Here is an 8,875-nt window from a genome sequence, read left to right on the forward strand (position 1 = left end):
TTTACAGTTTCTTGCTTAGGAATAATTCCTGTTTCTGGACTCTATTTGCATCCCTAGTCCTGGGACCACTGCATCAGGGATGAGAAAAGCAAGTTGAGGTGAATTACAGTCATTATTCCAGTGTCCTCCCACCATGGGAAGGAATATATGTAGATCACACCAGCACCTTCCCCTGATCCACCAGGAAAAGAGAGGATACTCTCATGTCAAGTGTGAGCACCCTCATGAAGGTGTATAAGCCCACCCTTCGTGCTTGTTTCCCCACTCTTGCTTTATACACCCAATGTTTCAACTGGCTATTGTAATTCTCTATGGAACTCTTCCTTTGAGGAGGATGTCTCTCTGAGCATTGTTGGACATTTTGAGCAGGTGCATTTTCCGGTGTAAAGAAATGTGACTCAGTGGTCCACATGGTTGCAGTACCTCCCATTCAAGTTCTTTGTAGCACTCCGAGCATTTGCATCTGAGATAAAGGAGGAACCTCTCTCAGAAGCCTGCCAGGGCCTCCCAACCTGGAAATAAAGAAAAACCTTCAGTTCCTTCAAGAGAAATTCCAGGCACCTAGCCAGCCCTAAAAAGCAAGTGAGTAACCTTATAAACAAGAAGGTAATGATAGCTTAAAACAATAGCCAAGGAAGTTAGAGTCACAGGATGTTTGATTCTCAACAGAAACTAAAAAATCTTAACATATGTCCCTGAGTTGTTTTTCAGAAACACGGGATCTCATCTAATAGATCCACTGACAGGGAGACCTTATAAAGGGGAAACTGAGGACTGAACTCTGACCGCTGTTCTTTGTTCTAAATTTCTTCCTGAGGGGACTGGAGAGAGTCAAGGCCACAGGCCAGACCTGAATATTCCTCTCTACTCCCCTAGCTGTGTAAGGAAGCTTTGCTTCCTTATCTATCACAAATCAGAGCATCTTTAAATCTACCTAAGACCTGTAAGCTCCCTCATGAGGATTTTCCACCTTTTAAGGCCGAAGCAGTGTATCACTTCTATGCATTGATTTATGATGTTGCCTGTAACTCTGCTTTCCTGAAATTTGCCCCTGCCTTTGAAAATCCTTGTTTGTGAGCCATCAAAAAGGTTGGGACTTAAGCGTGAGTTGCCCGATTCTCCTTGTTTGGCGCCCTGCACATAAATGCCCTCCTTTCTCCCACTACAGTCTCAGTGTGGATGTTTGCTTTTACTGCCCCAGGTGAGTGGACCCCAGTTTAGTTTGGTAACACACCTACCACCAGCTGAACAAAGCCCACTCCAGGGTGAGGATCTATTCCTGCCAAGACCCATTTGCTGCTTCCTGGGGCTAATGGTATCAGTCTAACTTGCCAGCTATGTAGTTTCAAGGCCTTCCCACAAAAGATTCTGCCACATAGCCATATGCTATCTCTCTCTTTTTTTTTTTTGTTAAGGAAAGCACTTCTTATGTGTATTTTGTGCCTGTGATGTGTGGAATGCAAGAGGAATATGTCTTGATTCCACCTATCTCTGCATTGCTAAGGCCCCAGTGTCTACTTATTTCATGGACTCAGGCGATCACCACAAGCAAACGTGGATTTTTTGTTGTTGTTGCTTTTGAGATGTGGTCTTGATATGTTTCCCACTTTATAAATAGCTCATATTTCCTGTCCTTTCACTATTGATAGACAATTGTGTTGTATCCAGATTTTACAAGTCGTGCTGCTATGAATAATATTTTCATATATTTTGGCACACACATACAAGTATTTCTACTGGTTGATAACTAAGAGTGCTATTGCTGGGTCATAGGTGAGTAGATGCTTGGCTTAGTCTCTGGTTAACAAATTTCTAGTAGTAAACAAACAGTAGAGGAGCGTGAATCTCTTACTTAGAAATTATTCGGATAATAAATAAGGAAGGAATGAGAGATCGAGACTATAATAACTCTTTTGCAAACCATCATGAGTTAACGAATTTAACCATTGAACAGCAATGGCAATTAACAACACAATAAAACAAAAAACTAATGTCAGGTTCTTCCTCTTGATGGAAGAACACAATACAGCACCATCAAACAAGTACAAGTGACAAAGAAACCAAGCCTGAATATAAGCTAACCTCCATAGCCAATTACCAATTTAGAGGCAATACAGATAATAAAAACACATATTAAACAATGGCTTGGGGAGCAATCAGCAAAATGCACACTATGGGAAGCTCTACCACACAATATAAATTTCAAGAAAGAATCTATAGAATAAAAGAGAACAAAAGCATATTTCTAAAGGTAAAACTAAATTATAATTTTGGATGATAAAAATATAAAATAGAACAAAGAAGTGATGATCATGAAAGTCAGGATGTATTTTCATTTGGGGGAGGAAAGAGTTTACTGCTGAGCTGGGGCAAATGATGGGGCTTCTGGTTTGCTCCACAAACGTCTATTCCTGGTGGTTAATGGGTGTTCACTTTTTATTCAAGGACACAAATTTTAGACCGTTTCTTTTTCCTTCTGGAGTCCTACATTTTATTTTATGACACAAAGGTTAAGGAAAAAATAATTTATAGAGTATGGTTACTGTTTTGCACAAAGCCCCCTCCCCATCTTCCCTCTGAGCACCCAGAACAACCAGCAGACCCAGAACCCCCTAAGCAGGGGTGACCTCACTTCTAGGTGTGCGTGCAGCTCACATCAGCAGAGGCAATATGCAGGTCTACTCCTTGACTCTTGGAAAAACCTGATAGGACACAGCTGAGGGGAAGCCTTCCCCACCATCTGCAGGCTCTTGGCCATCAGTGTAGAGGGAGCGGCTCCTCACCTCTCCCACAGGCACCTTCACAGCCACAGCCTCCTCTCTGCATGGGGAGTTCATGGCCCTTCCCCTGAACACGGTGACATGGATCTCGCCAAAGGTGGAGATGACACCATTCCTCCCCCCCACCATCTTTTGCTATAGAGCAACTGGAGTACGTTCTACCCACACACAGGACAGGGAGCTGACAACCAAGGAGGCGAGGATCAATACTCCAGCTTTCTCTACTTGTAATAAGTTCTCTCCATTGGCATAATCTTGTTCATAGTCTCAAAATTATTTAAACTTCTACTATATCTTTAGTGGCATATTTATCTATCATAATATTATTTTATTCTTAATTACCATTTCCTGTTTTATTTCTCCACCCCCCAAAAAATAGCTGCTTTTGGTTGGCTGGGCCCTCAGCAGTGGCAGCTGCCAGGTCAGCCTTGGTGAGTGGCGGCGACTCAGTTGCTGTGCCCATGCAGTGTCCATGGCAGCCACCACGGCCACTTTGTGCAGGGACTCCATGAGCAAACCCTGTGCGCTTCTTTTGCTTTATAGGAAAGTTGACGCAGGTTGGTGTCCAGTGAAGAAATCCCGGGTGCATGGAAAGGAGAGGAGGGTCTCAGGGCTGTGAGTGATCTGCAAAAGGAAGCTCATGGACCACCAGGGGGCGCTGCTGCGCTGCTCCAGCTACCTGGAGGTGAATGCTCAAGACGAGCTTTGAGGTGGATAAAGATGTCATTGCTCATCCTCCAGGTTCAAAGTAAAAACCTTCCAGCCAATATTGGCCGCGCGTTCTTGTGTAGTGAGCGGGCTCGGAGGTGCTCACCGCTGCTGTCATGGTTCGTTTGCTAAACTGCATCTCACTGTGTCCCAGAACACGGGCATTGGCAAGAACAGGGACATGCCCTGGCCGCCACTCAGGAATGAATTCAGGTATTTCCAGAGAATGACACAGACTCTTCAGGAGAAGGTAAACAGAATCTGGTGTTATGTGTAGGAAGATCTGGTTCTCCATTCCTGAGAAGAATCGATCTTTAAAGGATAGAATTAATTTAGTTCTCAGCAGAGAACTCAAGGAACCTCCACAAGGAGCTCATTTTCTTACCAGAAGTCTGGATGATATCTTAAAACTTACTAAACAACCGGAATTAGCAATAAAGTAGAGATGATTTGGATAGTTGGTGGCAGTTCTGTTTATAAGGAAGCCATGAATCACCCAGGCCATCTTAAACTATTTGTGACAAGGATCATGCGGGACTTTGAAAGTGACACGTTTTTTCCAGAAATTGATTTGGAAAAATATAAACTTCTGCCAGAATACCCAGGTGTTCTCTCTGATGTCCAGGAGGAAAAAGAAATTAAGCTCAAATTTGAAGTATATGAGAAGAATGATTAATATGAAGGGATTTTCTGGTTTATTTTAAGTTGTTTCCCCTCCCTCTGAAAAAAATTATGTATTTTCACATGAGAAGAAAAAGACTTTTGTTGACTTTGGATATATGTATAATTATTTCTAAGCAATGTGTTTTTATCCTGCACTAATCTTGAATATATCAGATACCATTTATGAAACATTCTTGCTATAACTAAGTGCCTCTCCAAGACCCCAACTGAGTCCCCGCACCTGCTACAGTGAGCTGCCATTCCACACCCATCGCATGTGGCACTCTAGCCAGTCCTTGACATTGTCAGGCTTTTCAATTGTCGGTAGTATTTATTAAAGTTGAAGATGCACATACCTTCCAACTGAGCAGTTTCACTAGTGGGAAATACTGAAATCTTCCTACGTGTATATCTAGAGGTTTGTAGACAAATGTTGCAGCCCTGTTTGTAACAGTGAAAAATTGAAAGCAACCTGGAAGTCCAGTGATGGGAAAATGAATATATTTCGGTCTTTTGGGGAACCCAAAGCAGGTTCCAAGACTGAAATTTCAGTGAAAGCAGTTTATTTGCTAGGTCTTACCAGAAATCATCAATTGAGGTATGGAGAAATGGAACTGAGACGGCAAGAAAACCAGTTTAAAGTCAGTGAGCAGGTTCTCACTGGTAACAAGCTCCATACTGCTGAGATACAGGGAAACGGAGGGGAAAAAGCTGGAGTATTGATCTCCACTCCTTGGTTGTCAGCTCCCTGTCCTGTGTGTGGGTGGAACGTACTCCAGCTGCTCTATAGCAAGTCCCAGGTGTTTGCAGTAAGAAGCTGCTGGCATGCACAAGAACAGTGGATGCCACACACTTAAAGCAATTCCTTGTTTAAGTATATAACCTCTTCATATCTTTTTTTTTTTTTTGGCAGAGTTTCACTCTTGTTACCCAGATGGAGTGCAATGGCGCAACCTCAGCTCACTGCAACCTCCGACTTCCCGGGTTCAAGCAATTCTCCTGCCTCAGGCTCCCAAGTAGCTGGGACTACAGGCACGCACCACGACACCAGCTAATTTTGTGTTTTTGGTGGAGACGAAGTTTCACCATGTTGGTCAGGCTGGTCTCGAACTCCTGACCTCAAGTGATACGCCCGCCTCGGCCTCCCAAAGTGCTGGGATTACAGGCGTGAGCCACCACACCTGGCAGATCTTTATTCTTTTTATGTAGTAAAAAGTATAAAGCCACACATGGTTTATTTGAAATATTTTATGATTTAAAAAAATACAGAAGCAGGAAAACCAATTCTAAGTTCAAGTGAGGGATCGTGGTAGTTTGAACCAGAAGGTTGCATGTAGTAAGACACTGTGATTTAAGATATATTTTAAGGTTGGAAATAGCAGGATATTCTGATGGAGTTTGACTTTGGTTTTGGGCCTATTGAGTTTGAGATGCCTTTGAGAAATGAAGGAAGAAGAGAGAGAATAAAAGAAAAACTGGCCAGGCACAGTGGCTCACGCCTGTAACACATTGGCTCAGCATTTTGGGAGGCAGAGACAGGCAGATCCCTTGAGACCAGTTTGGGCAACATGGTGAAGCCCCATCTCTACAAAAAATACAAAAGTTGGCTGGGCACTGTGGCGCCCACCTGTAGTCCCATCTGCTCAGGGGCTGAGGTGGATGAACTGAGCCCGCGTGGTCACGGCTGCAGGGAGTTGTGATTGCGCCACTGCACTGCAGCCTGGGTGACAGAAGAGACCCTGCCTCGAAAAAGAAGCTGAAAACAATGGAAGCATGTCTTCAGAATTCTAGAAAGAAAGTGATTTTCAACGGATAAATCTATATTCAGCCAAATAATCAAGGGTGAAGGTAAAATAATACATTTTTAGACAAGCAAAGACTCAGGGGTTACCTCCATGGACCCTTTCTTGGGAAGCTATTGGAGAAAATACTCCAGCAAAATGAAGGAGGAGACAAACCAGAGAATGACATGGATCCAGCAAATAGGATCCAACACAGGACACATTCCAGCTGTGGAGCTGGCTTAAAACAAAACAAAACAAAACAAAAAAACCAGTAAAAACATTAATAGGTTAGCTGGGTGGAATGGCTCATGCCTGCAGTCCCAGCTACTCAGGAGGCTAAAAGCAAGAGGGTGGCTTGAGTCCAACATTTCCAGACCAGCCTGGCCACCATAGTGAGATTCCCTTCTCTTAAAAATAATAATAGGTTATTGCCAGATTTGGGGCATTTGGAAAGAAGTTCATTGAAGATAAAGCAAAAGTAAAAAAACAAGGGGGAAGGGTGGTTAGGCAATCATTAATTCTAGGGCAGAAGGAAGTACAGGAGAGGAAGTAAGAGCACAGTACCCTGTTTTTCTCAACAATGAGCAACATGTACTTAGTCATAATGATGTGGTGACTGCTTAGCCCCTAACTCTGGTAACTACTTTGGGACAATATGGGAGGAAAAGTAAAGATAGTGATGGTGTAAGAGCTAAATCCTCATCTGTCATTCAAGAAATCACTATAAAATATATAAAATAATGAAGAAATGACTAAGTAGTTATGTGAGGAGAAAGAAGACATTGCTAAAAGAGTTAAAAGTCATTGCTTTGAAAGATTAGGAGGGACGGGGCAGGGAACTGTTAGGATGCATTATAAACAGAAGAGGCTTTTAAATATTACATGTATTAATATACGCACCTGAAGGGGTGACCTGCCCCTCCACGCCTGTGGGCGTTTCTCATTAGGTGGAAAAGGAGACTTGAGAAAAGAAATGAGACACAAAGTATAGAGAAAGAAAAAGTGGGCCCAGGGGACCAGGGCTCAGCACACAGAGGACCCACCTCTGAGTTCTCTGAGTTCCCTTAGTATTTATTGATAATTATCTTTATCATCTTAAAGATAAGGGAGTAGTAGGACAATAGGATCATTTTAGGGAGAAAATTAGTAGTAAGACATATGGATAAAGATCTCTGTGACATGAATAAGTTCAAAGGAAAATGCTGTGCCTTGATACGCATATGCAAACATCTCCATAAACCTTTTAGCAGCATTGCACCAGCAAGTCCCACCTTATGCCATAAGGTGGTTTTCTCCTATCTCAGTAAACAGAGCTTACAATCGGGTCTCACACCGAGATGTTCCATTGCCCAGGGACGGGCAGGATTTTTAACCAGCAAGCTGCCTTCAGGCACTTGTTTAACAAAGACACATCCTGCACAGCCCAAAATCCATTAAACCTTGAGTCACCACAGCACATGTCTCTTGCAAGGACAAGGTTGGGGGTAGGGTCACAGATTAACAGCATCTCAAATACAGAACAAACTGGAGTCTCTTATGTCTACTTCTTTCCATATAGACACAGTAACAGGCTGATCTGTCTTTCTTTTCCCACATGCACCCACTTGAAAAACTGAAAAAATAATGATTTGGAAAAACCCATGAAGGCAACTACCAGAAGGAAAAACTGAGAGAATGAAAAGTGCTTGCCTCTGGAAAGAACAAATGGCAGGACTGTTGCTTTCTTTTTTTTTTTTTTTTTTTTTTTTTTTATACGGGGTCTCACTTTGTCACCCCGGGTGGGGTGCAGTGGCCGGATCTCAGCTCACTGCAAGCTCCGCCTCCCGGGTTCACGCCATTCTCCGGCCTCAGCCTCCCGAGTAGCTGGGACTACAGGCGCCCGCCACCTCGCCCGGCTAGTTTTTTGTATTTCTTAATAGAGACGGGGTTTCACCGTGTTAGCCAGGATGGTCTCGATCTCCTGACCTCGTGATCCGCCCGCCTCGGCCTCCCAAAGTGCTGGGATTACAGGCTTGAGCCACCGCGCCCGGCCAGGACTGTTGCTTTCATTGTAAGACTTTTAGAGCCATTTGATTTTACTTAACCATTTTCATCTATTTCTTTAATAAAACAACTCTATCATAATAAAAAGTTACATTCATTCATAGAAAACAAACAAACAAACAAAAACCTTTCTTGCCCAGCCCATCTTCTTCTCCCTGAATCCTCAGCGCTAATGAGGACTGTCTCCTTCTCACCTCCCTGGACTGGACTTTTTACTACTGGAAAGCAGATGTGATTTCTAGTTTCTGCATGTCCTGGTTTATTGTGCTGTCAGTAAAATAAAATCAAAATACATATTGAATAAATAATAAATAAAACAATCCATAGTGAGCAAAGGTTTACAATGTATTTTTTTGAGTCAAGATCTCACTCTGTGGCCCGGGCTGGAGTCCAGTGGTGCGATAATAGCTCACTGCAGCCTTGAACCCATAAGCTCAAGGGATCTTCCCATCTCAGCCTTCCCAATACCTGCAAATACAAGCACCCACCACTAGGCCCAGCTAAGTTTACATATTTTTGTATCTTTTAGTGATGAGGGTCTCACAGTGTTGTCCAAGCTGGTCTACAACTTCTGATCTCAAGCAATTCTCTTGCCTTAGCATCCTGAATTGCTGGGATTACAGGCGTAAGCTGTCATGCCTGGCTTGTAATATACTGACACCATCAAGGTTTCCTTCTCCAAGTGTGGACACAGCAGCAGACGCCCCTTGTCTCTTGGGTCAGGACACTGGGTAGAGTGGAATACCAAGGCAGCAAAGTCCCTGCAGAAAGTGCCCATGTGGAAGAGATCCAGCAGGAAGGGCCAACTGACCCAGGGCCACCATATTTAGGGATAACTCCTCTTTCTGGGCAGGACTGTTCTTTGATTGCTTTTGTATTCACAATAGTTCTGAAATC

The 8,875-nt window shown here is 43.3% G+C and overlaps 1 pseudogene; it reads left to right on the forward strand.

Moving 5' to 3' along the window:
* The first annotated feature begins 3,314 nt into the window (after positions 1 to 3,314).
* Positions 3,315 to 5,107, forward strand: LOC110742256 (annotated as a pseudogene).
* Positions 5,108 to 8,875: the final 3,768 nt, after the last annotated feature.

This window comes from Papio anubis, unplaced genomic scaffold, assembly GCF_008728515.1.
Source record: "Papio anubis isolate 15944 unplaced genomic scaffold, Panubis1.0 scaffold1980, whole genome shotgun sequence".
In the NCBI taxonomy this organism is placed as follows: Eukaryota; Metazoa; Chordata; class Mammalia; order Primates; family Cercopithecidae; genus Papio; species Papio anubis.